Here is a 25881-nt window from a genome sequence, read left to right on the forward strand (position 1 = left end):
TCCTTCTCTTCAATTTTTGGAAGAGTTTGAGAAGGATTGACATTAATTCTTCTTTAAATGTTTGGTAGAATTGGCCAGTGAAACCATCTAGTTCTGGGCTTTTCTTTCTTGGGAGGTGAGGAGCCCACCACACGGGAATGTGTTTTACGTCATTCTTGGATTGTAATACTTTTTCACTCCCTGATAGTATCACAAATTACTTAATCTGCTCTCACTGGTATGCCTGTTAAAGTACAGAGCATCTAGAAGGAGTTCAAAGAATTACTTTCCAACCCTTTGGGAATGTATTTGCTCCTTGATTTGGTATACCTGCATTTGAACGTTATGTACAAAATCTTTTTCTTCCTGTGGTAGTCACTGCTGATGCCCAGTGAGAGGGCCATGATTCATTTGCCACTATGGCATTAAATCATAGAATTAGACTGAGCTACTTGTTGGCTGAATAAGGTATTGTCTGTCTACTAGCAAATACCTCCTCTTGTATATTTGTTCTACTTCTGTTCAAGTAGAAAAATCTTCACACAAAATCAAAAGTAAGCTACTTGGCTTTTAAAGGTACCCTTTTGGAATCAATTCTCATGGCTAGTTCTGGGAAGCCTTGAATTATGGTTTAGAAGTGCTTTTTAAACCCTCCTTATAGTTTTACTTGGCAACTTTACATCAGAGTCATATGATGCTTAAACTTCAGAATCTTAAAAGCTACTGTGCAGCTGTTATTTTGAAAACTGATTCATCAAATAACATTGCAGAAAAAGAAAATGGCTCGATTATGCTATCACCTCAGCTTAAACAACTGATGATCAACTGGATACAGAGAAGGAATAAACAAAGCTGTGAAGATCTGGAGACATGAATCAGAATTTTGTAGTCTCTTCTTATCTTAGATAAAAAAGGATCAAAAGGAAGATTTTTTTTTTTCCTTTTTCTCGCCAAAGCCCCCCAGTACATAGTTGTATATTCTTTGTCGTGCGTCCTTCTAGTTGTGGCATGTGGGACGCTGCCTCAGCGTGGTTTGATGAGCAGTGCCATGTCCGCGCCCAGGATTCGAACCAATGAAACACTGGGCCGCCTGCAGCGGAGCGCGTGAACTTAACCACTCGGCCACGGGGTCAGACTCTCAAGAGGAAGATTTTTAAAAAGACAAATAGGGTGCTGCTCCTGATAATGAATATCAAGGGCATAAAATTAGGGCATGTTCATTGAAATCACATCAACAGTAAGAAGTGCTGAGAAATATTGTTCTTTTTTTTTTTTTTAGATTTTATTTTTCCTTTTTCTCCCCAAAGCCCCCCGGTACATAGTTGTGTATTTTTAGTTGTGGGTCCTTCTAGTTGTGGCATGTGGGATGCCTCCTCAGCATGGCTTGATGAACAGTGCCATGTCTGCACCCAGGATTCGAACTGGCGAAACCCTGGGCTGCCGAAGCAGAGCGCGCGAACTTAATCACTCGCCCATGGGGCCGGCCCCCTGAAATATTGTTCTTTTAAACCATAAGACTAGGAGAAACTTTGCTAATTAAAATCATAGCAGAAGAAGAATAATAAAGTTGGAGGAATCATACTTCTAATTTCAACACTTAACTACAAAGCTAATCAAAACAGTGTGACCTATAAGGACAGACACGTAGGTCAGTGGAATATCATTGAGAGTCCAGAAATAAATTTATATATCTACGGTCAATTGATTTTCAGCAAGGATGCCAAGACTACTCAATGCGGAGAGAATAGTGTCTTCAACAAATGGTGCTTGGTACCCAACGCAAAAGAAGGAAGTTGGACCCTTACATCACATCGTATACAAAAATTAACTCAAAATGGATCAAAGACCTAAATATAAGAGCTAAAACCATAAAACTTTTATAAAAAAACACAGATGCAAGCCTTTGACAGTGGTTTCTTAGAAATGACACCAAGAGCACAGCAACAACAGAAAAAAAGAGATAATTTGGACTTCGTCAAAATTAAAAACTTTCATGCATCAAAGGACACTATCAAGGAAGTGAAAAGACAATATTTTCTATAGGAGAAAAATATTTGCAAATCACATATCCGATAAGAGACTAGTATCCAGAATATATAAAGAACTCTTATAACTCAACAACAAAAAGACAAGCACGATTAATAAATTAACAAATGACTTGAATAGACATTTCTCCAAAGAAGATATACAAATGACCAACAAGATCGTAAAAAGATGCTCAACATCATTAGTCACTCGGGAAACGCAAATCAAAACCACAATAAGATCACTTCACACTCACTAGGAGGGCAATAATAACAATTATTTCAAAAAGGAAAGTAACAAGAATTGAGAGGATGTGGAGAAATTGGAACCCTTGTACATTGCTGATGGGAATATTAAATGTGTGCCACTGTGAAAAACAGTTCATTGGTTCCTCAATAGGTTAAACATAGAATTACCATATGACCCAACAATTACACTCCTAGATATATACCCCAAAGAATTGAAGACAGGTTCTCAAACAAAAGCTTGTATGTGAAAGTTTGTAGCAGCATTATTCACAATAGCCAAAAGATGGAAACAGACCAAATGTCCATCATCTAGTGGATGGGTAAACAAAAGGTGTTATATCTACACGATGTAATATTATTCAACCATAAAAAGGAATAAGTGCTGATATTTGCTACAACATGGATGAACCTTGAAAACATTATTCTAAGTGAAAAGCCAGACACAAAAGGTCACATATTATATGATTCCATGTATATGAAACATTCAGAGTCAGCAAATCCATAGAGACAAAAAGCAGATTAGTGATTGACAGGGGCTGGTTGGGAGGAAGGGGTGGGGAGTGACTGCTTGATGGGTATGAGGGTTTCCTTTTGGGATGATGAAATGCTCTGGAATTAGATAGTGGTGATGGTTACACAATATTGTGAATGTACTAAATGTCAGTGGCAAATTTTATGCTATGTATATTTTACCACAATAAAATTTATTTATTTATTTATTTTTGAGGAAGATTAGCCCTGAGCTAACAGCCACTGCCAATTCTTCTCTTTTTGCTGAGGAAGATTTGTCCTGAGCTAACATCTGTGCCCATCTTCCTCTATTATATACGTGGGACGCCTGCCCAGCATGGCTTGATGAGTGGTGCATAGGTCGCGCCTGGGATCTGAACCTGTGAACCCTGGGCTGCTGAAGCAGAGTGTACGAACTTAACCACTGTGCCACCGGGCCGGCCTGTAAAATTTATTTTTTTTAATTAAAGAAAAAACTCATAGCAGGGAGTAAGAGGTCAGAATAAACCAACCTTATAGAATTTTGAAGTTGTTCAGCTTTAGTCTAAGAGTCAATCAGAGTCTTTCCCCATATCTGTCAGGGCCTTTCAGAATCTTTTCCTGCTTCTGTTAGAGCCAATCAAAATCTTCTCCATTTACTCAGTGTAAATTCTATTAGACCTGCTCAACCATTGCTGGGAGAGACTGTTTCCAAAGGAACACAGGGCCCCCTTGCCAGGCAAGTTTTACACATTCAGTTTTGTCTTTCCACTGGTCTTGTTATTTTATCAATAGTTCAGATCTCAGTTCCTCCACTTACTGTATGATCCTCAGCAAGTGACTTAAGCTCCTTGGGTCCACATTTTCTCAACTATAAAATGGGGTAATACTTCCTACCTGTTGGAAGAATGTACATGTTGGATATCGTATGATAAAGTTGGTGAGGCTACAGGAGGAAACAGGAACAAGGCTTGGAGGAAGAAGTTCATATTCACAGGTCCCAGCGAGAGTATCACTGCATGCCGTGCAGGGCCACAGGCAAAGTGCCAGGTTTTGGTCAGGTGGCAGAAGACAGGAGCCTTGTGCTTTGCTTTGGTCAATAGAATGCATCAGAACTGATGGTGTGCTAGTTCTGAGCCCAGGCCTCAAGAGACCTTTCAAAATTCTGTTTTCTCTTGGAATCCTGCTACTACCATGAGACAAATCTGGCCTAACCTGCTGGATGATAAAAGACCATATGAAACAGAGAGCAGTTGCCCCAGTCAAGGCTACCTTAAATCAGCCAGACCCTGGCCAACCTTCCTTGACTGAATCCAGCCAAGATCGGCCAGGCCTATACCAATGAGCAGAACTATCCAACTAATCCACAGACTAATGAGCTAAATAAATGGTTGCTGTTTTAAGCTACTAAATTTTGTGGTAGTTTGTTACACAGCAATAAATAACTGATACACTGTGTTAATTTGATTTCCTTACTTGAACACCAAGCTTCTTCAGGGCAGGCCTATTTCTTTGTTGTCTCCTCCCAGCTTTTAGCATTGGGGCAGAGCACATGGTTGGCACATCATACATACTTCTTGATTGATCGGTTCTTCCCTAATAACTTTATTGGTTGGGTGGGTGCCTTGGAGCATCTCCTTTTGCCTGTCTGGGCTTACTTCTCTCCTGTCGACACCTCTGCCTGCTCTTTCCAAAGGATTGGATCATGAGTAAATAAAGATGTAAGTTTCTCTGTTGGCGCTTTTCCTGAGCATCTCTTGGTGGGTCTTCCACAAGAATAGCCAATCTATTTTTAAAAAATGCAGACTTGTGACACAGGCCAAAGCATCCTTGAGTTTATCACAAAGTTTATTTAAATGCTTTTACTCTGCATGAAAAATTATTCCTCTACTGCCCACTTTTCCTTGCACCTCTCTTGAAGGGGAAATGTCAGATATCTCAGAATGTAGCGCTGCGGTGAGTGGTAATGGAGGAAGAGAACAAGGGTGCAAAGAGATATACAACTTGCAGTCTTCACCCAGTTGGGCTGTGGAGAACATGCAGAAGTGTCCTGAACTCCTAAACATTCTGCACAGTGGTCTGACCCTTGAGGTATGCTTGGGGACGATAGTGGCTTCTAGGTCCCCAGGAGCACACTGAACCTGGAAGGGAGCCCATCCTCTGCGCTGTCTGCCAAGAAAACCTAGGAGGTTTCCCCAAGCAACCCCCTACCTGCCAACATCCAGGCTTCTCTTTGGTTCAGCTCTGTGCCTGCACGGTAAGATTGCCTCTCCTGAATATTTTAACAGCTGGTTTGCAGGTCCCAGGGAGGAAAATCGGGAGCCTCTGTGTCTGCGCGTAACCCCCTTGGCTTGCCTGGGAACCTGAGAGATGTGAAGCTGGCATTCCTGAAATTGTTTAAAGTCCCAGGAGTAAGAAGTGGCAACTTAGCGGCAGCATCTGAAAAAGCCAACTGTTGCTGAGCCAGTTTCTCTGGGAGTATCCCAGGAGGGGAAGAAGAGGGGGGATACAGAGGCTGAATGGCTGGTGCTGGGAGGGGCCTCACGCCTGTGAGCAGCAAGGCTGCTGCCACACCGGTGACAGTTGTTGCCAGTTCTCTTCTTGGACATGTTTTCAAACAGGCAACACACACCCACCTGTGTTACCCAGCACAGTCTGAGCTTCCTCTTGTTCTTTATGCTCAATATCTATCCCTGCCTCATTTAAAAAATTAGGGGGCTGCTGGTGGCAAAGTGGTTAACTTCCTGTGCTCTGCTTTGGCTACCCGGTTCCCTCGTTTGGATGCCGTGTGCAGACCTACTTACTGCTTAGCAAGCCATGCTGGGGCAGCATCCCACATAGAAAGTAGAGGAAGATGGGCATGGATGTTAGCTCAGAGCCAATCTTCCTCAGCAAAAAGAGGAGGATTGGCGGCATATGTTAGCTCAGGGCTAATGTTCCTCAAAAATAAATAAATAAATAAATAAAACAATTCTCTCTAGTTTGGACATAAGGAAAGGAGAGTGAGAGAGAAGGCCAAGGAAAAGGTAAAGGTTACATGGTGTGGTGGGAGGGGTGTAGCAGGAGAGAGGGCATTGCACTGGGGGACAGAGGTATAGTTGCTGTGGCGGTGGGCCATGGACTCCTTATGGTGACCCCTTTGGCCTCATCTGCTATGATGCAGGATCCCTGTGTCATGCCTATGCTGATTTCACCAGAATAAGGTAGAAAGAAAGGGAATTCTCAGATGATTTCAGCCGAAATGCAAAGCTATCTCTTGACAAATCTGGATTCATTTATTTGTGGAGTTCTTGTATAATTGGATGGAGAAATTGCAACAAGTTGATGGTGAGGCAAGTTTCTATGAGATAAATCCCATTGACTTCCATGATAAAACTGATGGAGTCCACTGATGGAGAGAGTTTCTGTTCTTGCAAGCAAAAATAATTGTGATAATAATGCTAACAGTGAGAGAACTAATTTTTTTTTAAAGAACTGGATCTTCACTGTGCATAATGTATGTTATTCTCTAAAAAGTCTTTTGAGGGGCCAGCCTGGTGGTATAGTGGTTAAGTTCACGGGCTCCACTTCGACAGCCCAGTGTTGGCGGATTTGCATCACCAGTGCGGACTGATATGCTACTCATCAAGCCATGCTGTGGCAGTGTCCCACATACAAAGTAGAGGAGGATTGGTGCAGATGTTAGCTCAGGGACAGTCTTCCTCAAGCGAAAAAAAGAGAGGAAGATTGGCAGCAGACGTTAGCTCAGGGCCAGTTTTCCTCAAACATGCACACAATTTTTTTGAGATAAAATTCACATAACATAAAATCTACCCTTTTAATTGTTTTAAAGTATACAATTCAGTGATTTTTTAACATATAACAGTGATTTTTAACATGTTAACAATGTTGTGCAACCATCACCACTATTTAATTCTAGAACATTTTCATCACCCCAAAAGGAAACCCCAGCTCAACAACAAAAAGATAAACAACTCAATTTAAAAATGAGCAAAGACTCGATAGACATTTTTCCAAAAAAGATATATAAATGGCCAGAAAACACATGAAAAGATGCTTAACATCATTAGTCATTAGGGGAATGCAAATCAAAACTACAGTGAGATACTGCTTCATGCCCATTGGGATGGCTATAATAAAAAATGGAAAATCAATGTCGGTGACCATGTGGAGATGGGATATTATTGGGCTATAAAAAGGGATGAAGTACTGATATATGCTACAATGTGCATGAACCTTGAAAAACTTATGCTAAGTGAAAGAAGCCAGTCACAAAAGACCACATATTGTATGATTCTATTTAGATGAAATGTCCAGAATAGGCAAATCTATAGAGATCCTGTACCCATTAAACAGTCATTTCCCATTTCTCCCTCTCCCGAGCCCCAGGCAACCTCTAATTTACTTTCTGTCTCTATGTTTATTTGTTTGTTGATGAACATTTAGGTTTTTCCTACCTTTGGCTATTGTGTATAGTGCTGCTATGAACATTTGTATACAAAATTTTGTTTGAACATATGTTTTTAATTCTCTTGGGTATATACCTAGACGTGGCAATGCTGGGTTATATGGTAATTCTATGTTTAACTTTTTGAGGAACTGACAAATTGTTTTCCACAGTGGCTGCACCATTTTACATTCCCACCAGCAATGCACGAGGGTTCCAATTTCTCCACATCCTCACAAACACTTATTTTCAGGTTTTTTAAAAAAAATTATAGCCATCTTAGTGTATGAAGTCTCTAAAAAGGACATCCGCCATCAGAGAATTAAATGAATTCTCTGGTTGAGAACAGCACAGCACTAATCTACAGTTCTTGACTTGACAGTACATGTTGTGGAGTTCTAGAATGGTAGAGCTGAAAGGAACCCTAGAAATGATCTAATTCACCCCTCATTGTATAGGTGAAGGCTTAGCAAATTAATGGTGGATCCAACACTGGGGCTTGGGTCTCCATTACTTATATGTAGGGGGAACATAAGTCCCACTTTGCCTGGAACAGTCCCTGTTCATGCCTGTTACCCTGTCATAATGATTAATATCATCCCTTTTTATTCTCAAAAGTATTCTGGCTTAGACAATAAATTCTATAGTCACCCTACTTATATAGCACAGGTTTTGGGGCTAAGGAAGTATTACCACTTACTTAACATAAAATTATTTTTCTTTTATATGATCTCAAAGGTTTAAGTGTCTTAGACTCTTACATGTCATTTTATAAGTGAGGTAATGTACATGAAAGCAAGTCCCAGACTATAAAATGCTAAGCAAAGGTCAGGATTAAAAAGAATAATAAGCTTGGATTAGGGAAGAGTTTCTATGACACCAAAAAAAGAAACAAATAGATAAATTAGACTTCATCAAAACTGAAAACTTTTGTGCTTCAAAGGATATATCAAGAAAGCGAAGACAACCCACAGAATGGGAGAAAATATTTGCAAATCAAATATCTGATAAGCATCTACTATCCAGAATAAAGAAGTCTCATAACTCAATAAGATAAACAGTTAGTGTGGCCTGCAGTACCTTAAGGCAGAAACAAGTCTTGTTAAAACAAATGCCCCCTTCCTTAAGTCAGGAGAGGTAAGTGGGTGCTGCCCACTGGTTTTATCTACAATAGTTCCCAGAAACTTGGCTCCAGTGGTTGGGTAGGGTCAACCCAGTTCAGATAGTTGTCTATAACCTGCCCTACCTGGTGGAGTTCTGTAACTTGGGAGTCTAGGAAGGCTGCAATAGGATTTGGCAAGTAGTAAATTCTATCACTGAACTGTTGTCATTCCACCCGCCTCTGTGGCTGTTGCTATATCTCACTTCTTACCTCTATAGTCAAACTTCTTGAAGTTGTCCACACTGAATGCTCCCACTTGCTCATCTCCCATTTTCTCCTCACCTAACGAAATTTGGTTTCTGGCCCCTTTACTTTGCTATAAAACACCTGTCAAGATCACCAGGGACCTCCTAGTTGCTAAATCTAACGGACATATTCAGTCTTCCTCTGATTCAAACTCTTTGCAGTATTTAGCACTGTTGACTATTCTCTTAAAATTTTCCATTTTTTTGGGCCTTTTTGCCATCACCCACTGCTGAGTTTTCTTCTGTATTCCTAGCTGACGCGTCTCAATTTCTTTTGAGTTGTTCTCTTCCTAATTGTTCTCAACCTTAAATGTTGGTTCCTCAGAGTTCTGTCCTTGGCCTTTGACTCTTCTCATGCTATATGCAATGCCTGGACCATATTGCCCAATATTGGGACTTTAATTACTGCCTGGTTATTGATGACTTCTAAATCTCATATCTCTCTCCTGTGCTCCAGATCCACATATCGAATTTCCCACCAGATACCCTATAGTAGGCCCGCACCTAACACGTGCACAGCCAGACAGGAGTACACACAGAGATCCCTGACCTGTTCCCCACGTCTTCCCACCCCTATTCTCCCTCATACTGTGAGGGGCTTCTGAGGTCCCCATGTGTGAATACCCCAGGCTGAATTTCCATGCTCCTTCCACACTCCTCCCAAACAGCCACCTTTTTGGCCATTCCCTGGCTCTAGGGATGTTGCATAATGACAGTGAGGTCCAGCATCTGGAAGACCTGGGCAAGAGGCTTGTCTATGGGCTGAAAGTGGACTCAGGCTGTTTGGGAGGGAATTTGGAAATCCTAGGAATGTGAAATAGAGCAGGTCTGAAAGTAGGGATGTGAGCTCTGGGTAGTCATGTCCCCTTAGCCCCACAGAGAATGGCTTGGCTCGAGGAGAACCAGAGTGGAGACCATCTACAGTGTGGAGTTTAGGGAAAGGCCCCCAATTTCCCAAGTCTAGGGATTTTAACTGCACCCACAGTACCTTAAACTCGACATATGCAGATGTGAATTTACCATCTATCTCCTTTTCCTCTTCTATTACAGCCTGCCCACAACCTCTTCATCCTCTTCTGTTCCATATCTGAACAAATAGCACCAGCAAACAATCTTTTGCCTTAGCCATAAAACTACGAGTTGATCCCCTCACCTAAACATCTTTATAATTTGTCTGTCTTCATCTCGTCAACCCCACTTGCTAATGCCTTAGTATAAATTATCATCATTTCTCATCTGGTTTTACTCCCACCAGTTTTGTTTCTCTCAAGTCCATTCTCCGTAATACTAGTCTGACTGGGACACTTTCTTGCTTAAAATTCTTCATTTGTTTCCCATTGTCCTTAGGATAAATCCAAGCTCCTAGGGCATAGGAAACCTTTTGGGATCCAGCAGCTTACTTTTCCAGATCAATCTATCATCACTTCTTCCCTTTCCATATATGCTCCATCCGAGTTGAACCACTGCACTTGTATTTCACTGGATGGGCCATACTTACATTTCCTTGGGTTCTATGCACTTCTCCCTCTACTGGAATGACCTTTCTCCCTATTTCAGCTAATTAATCACTTTTCATCCTTTGTACCTCAGCCCAGATGTCACATCTAGAAAACCTCATGCCCCCCTCAGTGCCCCTTTCCCCCACTTCCTTGTCTCAGTTAGATCTCCTCTTAGTGCTTTCTTGGTACTCCATGCTTTTGTATCATGCTAGTCTGTAATTTTCTGTTTTCCCCTCTGGACTGTAAGCACCTTGAAGGCAGAAGCTCTGTCTTTATCCCTGTCCCAGTATCTAGCACAGTACAGGGCACCTAGTAGGCAGGCTCTTTACAAATGTTTACCAAATGAATCAAAGAACTATGGACTAAAGAGTCTATTTAGAAATACTTTTTAAAGATACTATTTGTCTATGCAATTAATAAGCAATTTTATATGCTGCAATTACTATAAGGTAGAGGAGTTCTGAAATCAATTTCTAGTTTTTGCTGATGACAATCATTAAACGGGCGAGACCATGAAAAGTGCCTCTGTTATGGTTAGCCCAGATTCCTCCTTTTCCAAGCTCTGTGGAGCCTTTTCTGGATGCCAAGATGCTGTGCACTGGGATTGTCATAGCTTATTGCTGGTCTTGGGCTACTTATGTCCTTCCTCAGCCTTCACTTTAATTTTTAAACAATTGCTGCTTGTATTGCTGTTAGGAGGCCTTGTTTTCCTTTAATTTCCTCCCTGTAAATTGCTGGCATCCTGCTTAATTTATTAAACTGGGAATTTTCTCACTTTGTGGGGTACTTGAGCTTATGGATGGCATCTGGGTTCTCAGTGTCCTGACTTGTGTTTCTAAATCCTGAATTCTGCCCTTTTGTATTCTTCACCACACTCAGGCAAATGCAGAATTGCCCCAAACTCCTTGTTTTGTGAGTATAAGCCAGAAGTAACTCTCTGATTGGGATTGGATCCGATCCAACTTGGAATTGTAAAAATGAATTTCTCCACTTATAGCTGGTGTGCATGAAATTTTAATTTCCCAACAGCTTGAACTCACATTTTTTCTGTGTAAACAACCATTCTGAATGGCTAGCTCTGGTTTTGGTGTAGTGGGAGCTAACTTTCCTGAGGGTATGTGGGTAGGGGGGTGGATAGAATGTCCCTAATAAGCTCTATTTCAAGAGACTCTTTGAAAAACTTTAAAAAGTGTTTAAAATTTTTTAATTATACATAATCTTCATAAAAATTAAAAAAATGCAGAAATATATAGAGTAAAAAGTGAAAATCTTCGCCTATTCTCATACTCCCATGCCACACCTCTTCCCTGAGATATCGATAGTACACAGTTTAGAGGGTCTACTTTCTAGACCTTTCTCTTTGCACGCACACAGGTAGGTTTTTTTTGTTTGTTTATACACAGGCAGTTTTGTATATATCACATATATAGCTTGTTTTCACACAAATGAGATTGTAATACATATATTGTTCCGTGACCTACTTTTTTACACTTTTCTTGGAGCTCCTTCCAAGTCAGCAGCTATTTGCCAACTTTCAGCACTTGCATAACATTCCATTGTTGATTACTATGCTTAAGTCTCGCAAAGTGAGTTAATTTTAACAAACTAGGAAGGTTACTTTTGGTTTTGTTGAGATGAGGTCTTAGCTAGTTGGCTGGTTTTTTTTTTCTCTCCAAGAACAGTTTGAAATCTATGAATCCTTTTCTTCTACTCACTTTCCTTACTAATCATGCTTTATTTCCACAATAGTTATTTGGAGTTACAAATTTCTTAGTTTACTATTACAATAGTCATTGTTAAATTTTATCCCATACTGCTTCACATATGTGCCATAAAGGAACACAAATACCCTTTCAGTGTAATGTTGTTAAACTTATCCCTGGTTGCTATGTGGCTTGGGGTGTTCCTATTTTAACAACTTCATACCTAATATATTTTGAGCTATACTAACACACCAAATAAGGCTGCACTGGCTTTGATAAAGCTGGACATTCGTCAGTTACTCATGTTTAAATATCTGTTACTTTTGGGGCCAGCTCCGTGGCCGAGTGGTTAAGTTCGCGCACTCCACTGTGGCGGCCCAGGGTTCGGATCCTGGGCGCGGACACGGCACTGCTCATCAGGCTACATTGAGGCGGCGTCCCGCATCCCACAACTAGAAGGACCTGCAACTAAGATATACAACTATGTACGGGGGGGTGGCTTGGGAAGATAAAGCAGAAAAAAAAAAAAAAGATTGGCAACAGTTGTTAGCTCAGGTGCCAACCTTTAAAAAAAAAATCTGTTACTTTAAAAAAAAACTTTTTATTATGGTGACTTTTGAACATACACGAAAGTAGACAGGATAATAGCATAATAAATCCCTATACACCATCATCCAGTCACAACAACCATCAATCCATGGCCAGTCATGTTCCATCAACATCCCACTGATACCCTCAGATTATTTTCAAACAGACAATATATGATTTCATCAGTAATTATTTCAGTATGTATTTCTGAAAGGACTTTTAAGAAATAAGACCATGCTTAAAAATTAATAATTCCTTGGGCTGGCCCTGTGGCAGAGCGGTTAAGTTCGCCAGCTCCGCTCCGATGACCAGCGGTTTCGCAGGTTTAGATCCCAGATGTGGACACGGCACCGCTCGTCAGGTCATGCTGAGGCGCGTCCCACATGCCATGACAAGAAGGCCTACGGCTAAAGTATACAACTATGTACTGGGGGGCTTTGGGGAGAATAAGAAAAAAAAAGATTGGCAACAGTTTTTAGCTCAGGTGCCGATCTCAAGAATAGTTGTAAAAAAATTAATAATTCCTTAATATCATTAAATATCCAGAGTATTCGAACTTCTAATTGTCTAATAAATGTCAAACACGTTTCTCACAGTAGTTTTTTAAAATCTGGGTTCAAACAAGAGCCACATATTGTGATTGGTTGTCTTTTAAGGCTCATGGAAACTATAAAGGTTTACCCTTGTCTTTGTTCTCTCTTGAAATTTGTTGAAAAAAACAGGTTGTTTGTCTTGTAGAATTTCTCACAGTCTGGATTTAGCTGACTGTAACTCTGTAGGGTCATTTAATATGTTTCTTTGTCCAGTGTATTTCCTGTAAATTGGTGGTTGAATCAGAGGTTTGTTCAGCTTCAGATTTGATTTAGGGGGGGCAAGTTTACTCCATAAATAGTGTTGTGTTCTTCCATCAGGAAGCACTTCGTCTGGTTGTCTCTCTTTTCATGGTGTTAGAAACCATTGATCTTCAATGCCTAGATCCTTTAGTTCATTACAGGAAGCAAAACGATATTCTACCATTTCTTCTTCATTTATTAGCTGGAATACTTTTTCAAAGAGAAACTTCCCCTCCTCTATTTTTTGGTTACTCAGTAGTACAGATGGCATAAGAAAGGCAGGCTGTATGCTGATTCTTTCCCTTCACTTACCAGTTTTCAAAATAATGTGTTGGTTTGTAGCATCCTCCAGCAATGACTTATCATGGTTTTTTTGGTTTTTATATTGTTTTATTTTTCCTATACTGCAACAAGTACAACTAATTGACTAACTAAAACATTATTCCCAACTAAACAGCTGGGAAAATGAAATTCCATGCATTCTCTGATGGATAAATGTTGCAATCTAGTTTTAAAATTCATTTTTAATTTATATACAGTAAAATTCACTCTTCATGGTGTACATTTCTCTGAGTTTCACAAACGCATACATTCAAGATTCAGTTCTATCACCCTCCCCGCCCAAATTCCCTTGTGTTACCCCTTTTGAGGGACAGAAAGTTTAGTCAAACCCAGGAAAATCCTGATGTTTTCCATCCCTATAGTTTTGCCTTTTCCAGAATGTCCTACAAATGGAACCTACTACAGGTTGTTTATTGATTCCCCAGTTGAGGAACATTTGTTTTCAATTTTTGGTGATTATGAATAAAGCTGACATATCTATTCGTGTACCAGTTTTACATGAATATAGGTTTTAATTTCACTTGAGTAAAATAAGCAGGAGTGGGAGTGCCAGGAGTATGGTTAAGTATGTTTCCAATTAAGTTTTTTAAAATTATCATTAGTGATACATAGATTTTAATATATTTGATGAATTTCTATTGTTCTTATCGATGCTCAAATTGCCCCACTTTTGACCAGTGGGAACCTCTTCAAGTTGGCTTCTGAGTTCTTTTAACAAAAACCTAGTAGTCTTTGACAGCTTCTTTGCTTTCTTGTACCACAAGATGTTCCAGGCATATGGTGTCTATTTCTTGTCCCAACTAGTATTTAATTTTAACACAGAGAGAGTCAATCTGTATAGTGGGTGGTTGTAGCAAAGACAAAGTTTTTGGAGCAAAGTTACAGCATGACTCCTCTCCTCTAATTCTGTAAGAGGTTGATCTTTAATTCGAATTTGTTGTGTAATTAATGAACACCTCAAATTCTAGATTTTGCTGAGACAACATACCTCTTGTGTAAAACTGGATATGCATTAGTGTAGAAGCCATCAGAGCCCAGGGCAAAAGGCAAGAAAGGAAAGAACTAAATTAGGCTTTGGAGGAGTGTACCTTGTCAGTTTCAGCGTGTGACTTGGGCACAGGGTGGTGGTGAGAGGCTTGGGGAGGGAATGGTGATGCTAGCAGCCTTTTCCATCTAATGTTAAGCAAAGAGCTTGATGTGGCTCCAAAAGTATGGTCTTCTAGCTATCAGCATCAGAACACCCTGAGGCGCTTGTTACACAGTACAGGTTCCTGGTTCCTACCCTAGACTTACTGAATTGGATTCTCTGAGAGTGAGGCCTAGAATGCGCATTTTTATCAACTTTTGCAGGATGCCACTGGCTTGTGGTTTCTGAAAGAACTTAATGAGAGCAACTTTTCTGTGCTCAGGTTAGGAAACAATCTCCTTCTTGGAAAGAATCTTTGAGATTCTCAAGACGACCAGCCCTAAAGAAAGGAGAATGGAGACACAGTTTAGAGAAAACAGTGTTCCCCTTTCCAATTCTGAATGTATCTGCCACTCCTTGTAGACAGAATGAGAAACTCAATAATGCTTAAAAGCACTAAGAGAGTTAAAAGACTGGGTGATTGATCCTTCCATGAGGTGAAAATTCATAACCAATACAGAGTAATTCTCCAAGTAGAGCAATTCATTAGTGGAATTAAGGCAGTTGTTGATCCCTTTTCTAAAGTTTAATGGCTGACCAACCATGACTTCTGATCTAACTAGAGCTTCTCAGTTTGGACTCTGGGGAAAGTTTATGTAGGGGGTCTCAGGACAATCCTTTCATTCATTCAACAGATATTTATTTTAGCACCGACTATTTGGCAGGCACTGTGCAAGGTGATGGCAATGTAAGGGTAGGCACAACATCAACTGACCTCTGGGGCTACATAAGCGCTTGCAGCAAACAACCATGTGATGGAAGATCGAGTCTCCTGTGAGTTTAAAAAATCGTTTGGTGTAGACTATAAAACCCTAATCAAAGGAAGGCACAAGAGAATTATCCACCCTTTTAGGAATATCAACCATGGTCAGGTGCACAGTATCTCATTTAATTTCACAGCAACTTTGTTAGCTATTATCTCCAGAGTTGCACAGCTCATTGGTAAACAAAAACCAAAAAACAAACGGGTAGAGATAGGATTCAACCCTGAGTCTGACACACCAATGGCTCCCAAACCTGTGGTGTGCAAAGAATTGACTGGAAGGAATCTTTAAAATAATAGATGCCAGGACCCCTACAGTCCTACTAAAACTGAATTTCTGATGACGGTGGAAGTGAGGGGAGAGTCCCTGGAAAGAGGAAATTTTATAAAGTTCCTCAACTGATTTTGTAAGGCCAAGTTTGGAACCACTGCCTTACTCTGTGCTGCCTGCCCAAGCAGTGGTTCCCAAACCAAGTGTCAGGCTTCAAGAGGCAAACTTTAAGCTCTAAAATTCCTCATTACACTCCGTCTTGGCTGTAAACGCCTACTTTTTTTTTTTTTTTTTTTCAAAATCAAGACTCTAAAATGCCATGGGGAGGAGAATGGCGCTTTCCCTTGTACCGAGTCCTGGGAGGAGAGCAGTCAAGCACAGAATGGCTGACACTAACCCCAAAATGAGCTGAAGCTGAGAAACTTTGAAGATCAACCACGGAGAGAATGTCGTTTCCTTTAATCCGTCGCGGGAGCCCGCTTATTGCGTCCCACAGCTGCAAATGATCAAGCATGGGGTCCACGTCACCAGCCCTCCCCCACAAACGCCTCCGCTCTTGTTCGGCGACTAGCGCAAGGGGGACTGAGGCAAAGGGGGAGCATTTCATCAAGACTGCAAGAGAAAGCAGAGGCCCCCAAGAATCTGGCAGGGCCTCAACTCTAACCAGGACTCCACCCAAAACAAGTAGGCGGAGCACGCAAAATAGCCGCCCAGGCGGGGTTCTGGAAGGCCGCCGGGCTGGCCCTGGCCGCGTTCTCGCAAGCTTTCAAATTTCCCGGGCACCCCGCCCCTCAACGGCCTGCCCTCGGGTGTCCAAGGCGTCGCGCCGGAAGTGACCTCACGACGGTGGCGTGAAGACGCGAGGAGTTTCCGGCGGCGGGGGCGCAGCTGTGGGGGTGGGTGTGGAGAAGCCCCTCAGTCTCTGGGTGTTCTGGAGTTGCGGGCTCGCCTTGGTGTGGTGTGCGGAGGAGGCGTAGGCCAGACGGCGTGGAGGTGGGAGTGAGGGGAGGCGGCTGGTCTGTGGGCGCTCGTGGGAGGGGGCTTCCGGGGTTGCCAGGCGGGTTTGCGTTTAGGCTTCGGGGTTCCAGGCCTTGTAGACCCTTACGGAGGCGGGCGCGAGCTGGTGACCGCGTCGGGTGCCCAGGCGGCCAGGTACTGGGGGTTGCGTCAGGGCTGTGGTTTGAGATGCGAGGCCGAGAAAGCAGGATTCTGAGTAGCCTGGGAATTGTGTGAGGCATGAGGCTTTTGCGGCCTAGGCTCTTGGTTTAGCCTTGTTGATGGCTGCTGCAGCTCGCCCACTCATTGCTCCATGCCTCAGTTTCCAGGGAAGAGCGCGAGTACCACATGCATGACTGATAGTTTGAGGACAGAGGTGAACTGGGGTGTGAGAGGGGAGAGTGGCTGAGAAATTAACGATGCCTACTCGGGCGCAGCTAATGCTGAATCCTGGGGATTTCCCCTTGATTTCTTTCCGGCTATTGATTTAAGTCGGAGCTGATTCTTATTTGTACTCTTTGTGTGATAGTGATTGAATTTACCAATAATTGACTTGTTGAGTGGTTAAAGTGTTTTGGTGTGTGGGAAGCATAGTTTTCCTCTGCTTGGCCGGTTGGTTTTCAATAAAATCTCGTAATTTCGGAGCTAGGAGTCCTAACAATCCTCTCCTGTGGTTACAGATGAGGAACTCGAGGCTCAGAATGGTTTTTGTTTTCTTCCCTAACCACAGAATAACCTGATTTCAGCCTGCTGTCAAATATGTGTAAATCCCATTAAAACAAGTGACTGTCTCTGAGCAGATGAGTGTTTCAACTGGAAACCTCAAATGGATTTAGTCTTGTTTTTTGTTGAATGGTAGATTAGGTGTAATTAGCACAAAATTGCTATTTGTTGGTTTCTCCGTATAAAGTGAAGATCATTACAAATAACTTTTTGATTACTAAGAATTTTTTTGTGGAGCTTCCTTGTGGGGGTAAGGTGGTGGGACTAGCAAGGTGTTTCTTAAACTTTTTTGACCTGTGACCCACAGTTAGATACATTTTACATCATGACTTAAGTGTGCCCCCTGCATGCACAGACTGTGTGTACACACACACGTGCAGGAAACAGAAGTTTACCCTTTCTACGTATGATGCCCTTTGACATCTTCTGTTTCATTAAAAGAAAAAAAAAGTTGATTGCAACTTATTGAATTGACTCTGACTGCTAATGGGTCTGACAGCTAAAGACCTTTAGTTTGACAGACATTGGACAAGAAAATGTTTAAGATCCTTGCAATTCCTGAGATTCTGTAATTAATGCAAAGTGGAAAGTGTCATTTTTCTGTTCTTATCAGGCAGAGGAGCAGGGTTACTAGAGTTCTAAATTTAGCCAGAACAGGGCAGGACATCCAAATTTGTATCTCAAAAAAGTATAGTATCCATAGTGACAGTGTGTGAGAATTTTAATAAGGCGTTTGTTAAGTCTTTTAGGATGACCTGGTGGGTGACGTGGGGGAATTTGCCAGTTTGTGGTAAAATTAGATGGAGTCACAAGCATCTGTGTCTGGAGGGGTTTGATTTATGGACACAATTTACAGCTGGGATTCTGGTAATCTGAGTTGAGACTCTATCACTTTCTTTATACACAATATGTATTTGAAGCCTTATCTGGAAGGTGAGCTTAACAAACTTGTGTTTATGGAGTGACGAGAGAAAGTATCATCTGGTTAATCTCAAGATTTGCACAGTACAGTTTAATGAAATGGAAGGGTCATATAAACATGAGGAATTTCACTTGGGTCAAAAAAATTCAATTATACCAGTTAATGAAGGTAGAGATGTGACTTAGGGGAGGTTCATGTAATAAAAATATGTGGAGTCTCAGTCATCTGAATCAGTGGTGTGGTTAGACTATGAGAAGAATGGATGTGACCTGCAGTAGTAGATTGCATTAGGAAAATATAAAATCTAGAATGGGAAGGTAAGTTTGCATTACTTGACTCAGCACTGGTTGGCTCACACTGGGAATATTAGGTTTAGGTCTGGGTACTCTTCAAGAGTAAATTAGTTTTGGGGTAAAAGTTAAAAGGAGTCAGATTTGTTAAATTTTAAAAAGTTGTTTTTTATTGGCTGGCTGAAGATACAGTGGACTTGCTTTGGCATGAGTGATTCCTTTTCCCTTTGTCATTTCGGGTATATTCAGGGTCAGTGATGGTAAAATATTTTTGCTTGAGAGTGTCCAAAACATTGGGAAATCTGTGTATCTCTTACATGTTTTTAAGTTGGCGTCTGAAATTTTTCATCAGAAATTTAAGTAGTTTAAGTATTTAATTTTAAGTGGTTTAGGGGCCAGCCCCGTAGCGCAGCGGTTAAGTGTGCTTGTTCCGCTTCGGTGGCCCGGGGTTCGCTGGTTAGAATCCCGGATGCTGACATGGCACCGCTTGGCAAGCATCCCCCCACATGTTGTGGCAGGCGTCCCACATATAAAGTAGAGGAAGATGGGCATGGATGTTAGCTCAGGGCCAGTCTTCCTCATCAAAGAGAGGAGATTTGGCAGCAGATGTTAGCTCAGTGCTAATCTTCCTCAAAAAGAAAAAAAAGACTAATTTTAAGTAGTTTAGCATGTAATTTCTGACATGTTGTAAACATTGACTTTTTAAAAATACAAAGTTATCTAAATACAGTAGCAATGTGATATTTTTAAAATATACAAATAACCTTTTTTATATTAAAATAACGCTAAGATGTGTATATGTATAAATGGTGTGTTTTATTACTTGATTTTAGATGTTAAGTTAATCTTGTGTTCATGGACTGAACCCCACTTAGTTATGGTGTATAATACTTTTTATGTGTTGCTGAATTCAATTTGCTAATATTTTGTTAAGAATTTTTGTGTGACTGTTCATAAGAGATATCGGTCTGAGGTTTTCCTTTTGATGTCTTTGGCCATAGTATCAGAGTAATACTGTCCTCATAAAATGAGTTGGGAAATGTTCCTCTTCTGTTTTCTGAAAGAGTTTTTGTAGGATTGTTAATTGTTTCTTTTCATATGTTTGATAGAATTTGTGAAGGCTTCTGGGCCTGGGCTTTTCTTTGTGGAAAGATTTTTAACTACTAATTCAATTTCTTTATTTGTTTACTTGATATAAGTCTAGTCAGATTTTCTTTTAGCCCTTGAGTCAGTTTTGGTAATTTTTTTGGTCTGGGATTTTGTCCATTTCATATTTTTCCTTTTTGAATGTACCCATTCTTTTCCCACGGAATTTTATCCTAAAGCAGGAGTCAGCAAAGTTTTTCTGTAAAGGGCCAGCTAGTAGTCTTTGTGGGCCATGTGGTCTCTGTCATTACTACTCAACTATCTCATTGTAGTGTGAAAACAGCCAGGACAATAAGCAAACAGCTGAGCATGGTTGTGCTTCAATGCAAGTTTATTGGTAGTGGGCCAAATTTAGCTCACGGGCCTAGTTTTCTGACCCCGGTGCCAAAATAATACATTTTATGGTTGAACTTTTTTTTCCCCCTGAGGAAGATTTGCCCTGAGCTAACATCCGTGCCAAGCTTCCTCTATGTTGTATGTGGGTTGCCACCACAGCATGGCTGCCAACAAGTGGTGTAGCTCTGCACCTGGGAATTGAACCTGGGCTGCCAAAGCAGAGTGCACTGAACTTAACCACTAGGCCACTGGGCCAGCCCCCTATGGTTGAAAGTTTTTTACTGATAATCCAGTTATCTGGGCAGATCAGGTTTATGGAAGAGTAGTATGGAAATTGATTCCCTTGCTTGCCTGTCTTTGTGTACCCCTGGGGATGTGTGTATTCCACTTTGAAGATTGGGACATTTCCAAGATGTTGTAGAGGTAATTCAGGCCTTTTTGTAGTTTTGTTTGGGTGAAGAGGGAGGTGGCCCTCACAGTATGATTTTCTAGGGACATAACTCAAGTCCCCTATCTAGCCAGTATTCTTTCTGCTAAAAGGAGACATTTGAAGTAAAATTCATTATATGGTAGAAACTATATAGATTATCTCACTTAATCTTCACAGTGGTTCTGTGAGGTGGTGGTAAAGTTGGTATAATTCCCATTTTATAGTTGAGGCAATTGAGACTCAGATGAGGATAATTTGTCCGGGTCATAGTGCTGGTAAGTGGTGAAGTCCAGAAGTGAACCAGGACCTGTGATGTCTGACTTCTGAAGTCCATGCCCTTTTCACTATGCCACCTTTTATGGAAGATGGGGAGTTAGTATTAGGATTGTACTAGATGTTTTCTTTTAAGATCTCTGCCATTCCCAAGATTTTGATTCTACAGACACCTTTCCAGATAGATGCGTGGAAAAATGCCTAGCTTTTCAGAAATGCATAACTAACCACTCACTCACTCACAGCTGTTGATTGTAATTGTCCTTAGCAGATCAGAGTTGCTCCTTGGATCTGAATGCTGTGAGTTCTGTCTGATGTGACAGTTGAGATGAAAGTGGATAGGTCTGCAATTGGCAAGTTGTTTATTTGTAGTTTGTGGATCGTTTTGGCAACTACCTCAGTTGTGTAATGGGTAGAAGACTATTTAGGCTTTTTTAGACTTTGTTATACAAAGACTTCTTATAAAAGAAATGAAACAGTAAAGTCTCATACTTAGTGTGGAATTTGGTAGTCGGAAAGTCCTGATAGTTCAGCATTTGAGCAAAATAGTTCTCATCTACTCTGACTTCCTATGTAATATGGAATGTACCCAGCATAAATGGGTACATTTGTCCACCACAAACACATATACAAAAATGTTTAGTTCTTTATTCATAGTAGCCCCCAAACTGGAAATAACCCAACTGTCTATCAACAGTAGAATGGATAAATACATTGAGGCACAGTTATATAAAAGAATACTACATAGCCATGAGAGAGAATGAGCTATTGCCACATGCAACAACAAGGATGAATCTCACAGCGGTAATCTTGAGCAAAAGAAGCCAAACACTTTAAAAGAGAACCTTTATGATTCAATTTATATGAAGTTCAAAAACAGGCTAAACTGATCTTTTGTGATATCAGAATAATGACTACCATTGTGAGGACACAGTGGAACCTTGTGGGGTGTGTGCAATATCCTGTGTCTTGATATGGGTGGTGGTTATGTGGGGCTATTAATGTGTAAAAATTCATTGAGCTGTACACTTGAAATATGTAGACTTACTATATAGTTTATACCTTGATAGAAAAGTAGAAAATCAAAGGCATCGAAGATCCTCCTAGATCTCTCGCTTCAGCTGTGGCTCTTCTTTTGCCATGGTGTTAGCCCTGTAATTCATGAAGCCCCCATCCTTAGTGTATTCATCTGATTAGGAACCCAGGTGATGGCACTCCACTTGTTTTAGATTTACTGTTTTCAGTTAATAAAGGAGTTTTCTTTATGGAATAAACTTATGTGATGAGTTTTGAATAATGCATTAATGTTGTAGTTTACATAGAGGAAAGTTTCAGATAATGAAAGGACAGTTTGTTACACAGTTATTGGTTACTTTTTAAAAAGTTTCTATTCATATAGAACTAAATAGAAACACACATACTTGTAAACTAGCAATCCACTTTAGAATTATTAAACATTCTACTCAGTTATTAATATAAACTTGAATGTACAACATCAGCGTCATACAGATGTGTTGAAGAAGTAAAAAGTCTTCACATCTGATTAATTTCTGGTATTTTTAGAATTCTTATTACAGCTTTTCATTCTGAATCTATCTAAAATAAGCATCAGAGTAGGATTACGAGGGGGTGTAAATGATAGGAAAGGAATTTCGTACTTTTGTGATGTTAGGTAGACGTGGCTGATTAGGAAGGTGGAAATAAGCCTAAAGTATGTGTATTTTGTGCCTTTTACCATCATCAGTGTTGTAGAAATTCTGTTGCATTGGAAATTCACCTGATCTCTTAAATTCTTATAGATATATTGATAATTGTTGCAACTCCGTGATGGATATGTGGGTGTTCATTATGCTGTTCTGTCGACATTTTTGTATGTTTGAAATTTTCTATAATAAAATGTACAAAAAAATCTTAAGGATGAGCCTGCTAATACATTGTTTCTTTTATTTTCTGTTCTGTCAGCCTAGTTTTGTGATACTTGCTCAGATCACTAGAGAACTACCTGAGTTTGTCTTTAGGTTTTTGTGTTTCTGATGGGGTGTACTCTTCACCACAGGAGTGCTTTTTTCTCCTTTATATGTTGTTTTGCTGTTTTTCCTTTTTTAGACTCTATATTTTATCTAAGTATATTTCTGAAATTAATATTTGAAAACAACTTGAAATGCTGTTCTATTTCTTTTCTGTTTTTCATGGAAAACACTAAGCCAGTATTTCATTTCGAACTTAATATTGTGTGTTATGTTTATACTCATCTGCTATTTCCTGACTTCCTTCTGTGTGTAGGGCAGTGTTAGATTTCAGATCTAAAATAGATATGATTTTGCATAGAGTATGCTTAAAGGATATTTTAGTTTTACAGCCATTTCCAAGAAGAGCCAAAGCATTTAGATATAAATATTTAGATACTCTAGATTTTGAGTGATTAACTTCTGTCAGATTTATTACATCTAATTCATTCATTGATTGAATAAATATTTATTGAGCTCCTCTTCCATTCTAGGCACTCTTGTTGGCTAAACAAAACAGGGTCCCTTGCTCTCATGGAGCTTACATTCTGGTGGGGTTACACATGTAACATAAACAGACAAGATAATTCATGTGGTGATTCATTTTGAGATCATAACAGGAGATGAGGTGTTGGAGAGTGTTGGGGAGTAGCTACATCAGATTGGGTAGGCAGGAAAGGCCTCTTTGGGATGGTGACATTTTAGCAGATACCAGAAACACGAGATGGAACTAGCCCTTCACAGGGCTGGGGAAAGAATGTTTTGAGAATGCCTGGTTTAGAGTTCTGGAGGCAACAAGCTTATATATTTGAGGAAGAATAAGAAGGTCACTGTTTCTTTACAATAGTGGGAAGGGAGTGATGAGAGGTAAAGCTGTAAAGGTTAGCGGAAATCAGATCATGTAGGGCCTATAGTCCATGGAAAGGGAGTTGGACTTGATTATAAGTACAGTTGTTAAGCAGGATCATGACAACTGATTTACATTTTAAAATTTGCTCTGGCTGTGGTGTAGAGAAAGAATTGAAGGAAGGGGGCAGGAGTGGGAGCAGAGACCAGTTAGGGAATTCTTGTAATCATGAGGTGTCTTGGACTAGAAAGGCAATAGTGGAGATGGAGAGAAATGGACATATTTTTAAGGTGGTGACAATAGGATTTGCTGTTGGATTGAATGTATAGGATGAAAGACAGGAAAGAATTAAGGGTAACTTTTTTTTTTTTCCTTGACCTAAGCAACTTGGTGGATGTTGGTGCCATTTATTGAGATGGGAACAGCTTGGGAAAGAACAAATTGGGAGATGTGAGTGTGGGGCTGGAGAAATTCTCTTTTGGACACTTTTGAGACGCCTAATAGACATCTTGCTAGAAACTGCTGTATATGTGAATTTTCATTTTATGTTTTGTAGAAAATCTTTCTAGGAAATTAATCTTCTCTTATATTGGAGGAATGGCTAAATATTTTGTGGCATATGGTGATTATGTTGGCTACATATACTTTTCTCCTTTTTTATTGGAATATAGTTTATGTACAATAAAATGCACAGATGTTAAGTACCCAGTTCAGTGAGTTTTGATAAATGTGTACATCCTTGTAACTACTGCATCAGTAAAAATATAGAACATTTCTATTACACCAGAAGGCCCCTGTGCCCTTTTTAATAAATTCTCCACTCTAGTGGCAATCACGTATGATTTTTCTCACTATAAAATAGTTTTGCGAGCATAATGGTGGAGTGAGCTTCCCAGTAATCTCTCCCCTCCACCATACAATGGAAAAGACATTCATACTCCAACAGAGGACATCCAAACAACACAAAAGACGTCTGAGAGACCCACACAGCCGTATGACAGAGGGCACAGAGGCTGGAGCCCCTACTTGGAGGAGGTGGAATGGGGTAAGAGAAGTTTTCGCTCCCTCCCCAAAAGACTGCGATCCGAGACTGCAGGCAGCCTCTAAGAAAGAAGGAACAGGGGAGGGGACGTTCATTCGTGGGAATGTCAAAGATCCCTGAGGGCTCTTACAGCCTAGAGGGAAGCTCTCTATCAGAGTGAGAGCTGTTGTGGGGGGTGACCTCATCAAGCCAGCACCCCAGGAGAACAGATAGAGCAGAGTGAGGAAAACCCCAAGAGCATGCAGAAGAAAGTGCCCCTCCACCCAACCCGCCCAGCGCCAGCTCCAGTGCCTGGGATCTTGGCGGAATGCAGAGGGCTCAGAATACGTTGCTCTTGACCCCCACTCAGTGGTGATAGGTGGCAACTGTGACTAAATAATACCATGATATGTAAAAATAGAGCCATGCCCTCTAGCAGTATCAAATTATATTAAATCTCCAGACCAGAGAGAAGATGACAAGTACCCAGAAATCAGTCCTGAGAACACAGAAATGTGTTACCTAAATGACAGAGAATTTAAAATAGCGATCATCAAAAAACTCCACAAGTTAAAAGAGAATTAGAGAAACAATTCAATGAGTTCAGGAGCTACTTTACAAAAGAGGTTGAACTATAAAGAAGAATCAATAAGAAATATTAGAGATGAAAGACACAATGGAAGAGATAAAACAAAATATGGATTCCCTGAATGAGTGGACATCATAGAGGAGTGAATCAGCATAATTGAGGATAGACATGTTGAAATGCTCCAGATAGAGGAGGAGAGAGAACTAAGACTAAAAAGAAACGAAGAAAGTCCCTGAGACATAGCTGACTCAATTAGGAAATGCAACATAAGAGTTACAGGTATTCCAGAGGGAGAAGAGAAAGAGAATGGAGCAGAAAGCTTGTTCAAAGAGATAATAGCAGAGAACTTCCCAAACCTAGGGAAGGAGATGGAAATCCATGTGGAAGAGGCTACCAGATCTCCTAAATATGTTGATGTAAAAAGACCTAACAAGGGGCTGGCCCGGTGGCACAGCCGTTAAGTTCGCATGTTCCACTTCTTGGTGGTGTAGCGTTCGCCGGTTTGGATCCCAGGTGTGCACA

The 25881-nt window shown here is 40.6% G+C and overlaps 1 protein-coding gene across 10 annotated transcripts in view; it reads left to right on the forward strand.

The window, feature by feature from the left end:
- The first annotated feature begins 16564 nt into the window (after window positions 1-16564).
- Window positions 16565-25881, forward strand: part of EDC3 (enhancer of mRNA decapping 3) — a 59319-nt gene continuing 50002 nt past the window's right edge. For 2 of the 10 annotated variants that reach the window (XR_011498346.1, XM_014859392.3), the window contains exon 1: window positions 16565-16676. The gene's annotated coding sequence lies outside the window, so the exon portion shown is untranslated. Of the gene's footprint in view, window positions 16774-16806; window positions 16933-24611; window positions 24795-25881 lie in introns of those variants that run through there. The other 8 variants (XR_011498345.1, XM_044764506.2, XR_001400985.3 and 5 more) reach the window with 6 other exon arrangements.

The sequence above is a fragment of the Equus asinus genome, chromosome 2, assembly GCF_041296235.1.
Source record: "Equus asinus isolate D_3611 breed Donkey chromosome 2, EquAss-T2T_v2, whole genome shotgun sequence".
Classification (NCBI taxonomy): Eukaryota; Metazoa; Chordata; class Mammalia; order Perissodactyla; family Equidae; genus Equus; species Equus asinus.